The sequence below is a fragment of the Haplochromis burtoni genome, unplaced genomic scaffold, assembly GCF_018398535.1.
Source record: "Haplochromis burtoni strain Fernald_Lab_line unplaced genomic scaffold, NCSU_Asbu1 Contig_3, whole genome shotgun sequence".
In the NCBI taxonomy this organism is placed as follows: Eukaryota; Metazoa; Chordata; class Actinopteri; order Cichliformes; family Cichlidae; genus Haplochromis; species Haplochromis burtoni.
Genome location: NW_024582364.1, coordinates 2,800,071 through 2,801,241, shown reverse-complemented (window position 1 = coordinate 2,801,241; position 1,171 = coordinate 2,800,071).

The following is a 1,171-nucleotide window of genomic DNA, read 5'->3' as shown; positions in this document are numbered from 1 at the left end:
AATTTCCACTGGAAATGCCTTTTGGTTAAACTGTCAGCAAGGAATTTGCATTTGCACTGTTAAATTTTTATATAACTTTAATTCACATAAAACACCTGCTTGTTTAAGTGAAAATACATTGATGGGTTTTTTTGCACTAATAAAGTTGTGGAGTTGTAAAGTATTTTGTCTAGTGTCAGTTATATCGTCAGTTATATTGTTATTGCAAATTTTCAAATGTATATCGTGATAAATATTTTTGGTCATATTGCCCTGCTCTATTTAGCGCTACATAAATAAAATTGAATTTAATTGAATTGAATTGTAGTAATGTTGGTAGTAGCATTTTACATGGATCACATTTAACGGAAAGTACGCCTTTATAAAACCAATTTATATTCATAAACTTTTAAATGTCTTTCTTTTTTTCAGCCATTAGATTATGAGAAGACCAACAATGTGCAGCTTCAGATCACAGCACAAAATCAAGCACCGCTGAATGGCAGCAGTTCCAGTTGGCAATCCATCCCTGTGAATGTCAGTGTCACCAATGAAGGCCCAGAATTCTCTGCTCCTTCGATCCGCTTCATTGTCAAAGAGAACACACCAAATGGCACAGTGACATGAACTTATATAGCTACGGATCCTGAGACGAAGAGCAGCAAATCCCTTAACCCTTTAAAGCCGGTTGGAGCGGGCACGCTCCGTTTTGCTAACTATTTTTAAATCCCGGTAGCACGGCAACCACGTAAGCTAGCGCAATAGATTTTTTTGCATATGAAACCGGAGGAGTTGTACTTACATCTCATGCCATCAGCTTGTCCTAGGTCACAGTTTCCTTCCACATATAGCTTTGCAAAAACTGCATAAAAAGCACTTGCAGCAACAAAAACATAATATTCCAGAAACACGCTTTGCCGATCCGATCAGCTGTTCGTAACACTTCCTACGTCCATCAGCGCAAACTATCGCATGTCTGCCATGACCTGCCCGAAACCAAAAGTGACGTCATTTTGCGGAAATGTAGCTTTTTACTCATCAGGGCCTTATGAGCCTATACTGGTGTTTTTAAGTTATGTTTGACTTTATGTTGTAAACCTGCTCAACATTTGGCAAAAACCATTTTTCTGGTTATGTCTTGACTTTATGACTTTCTTGTCGTTTCTGGGATGCTTAGGACTCATATTGCACT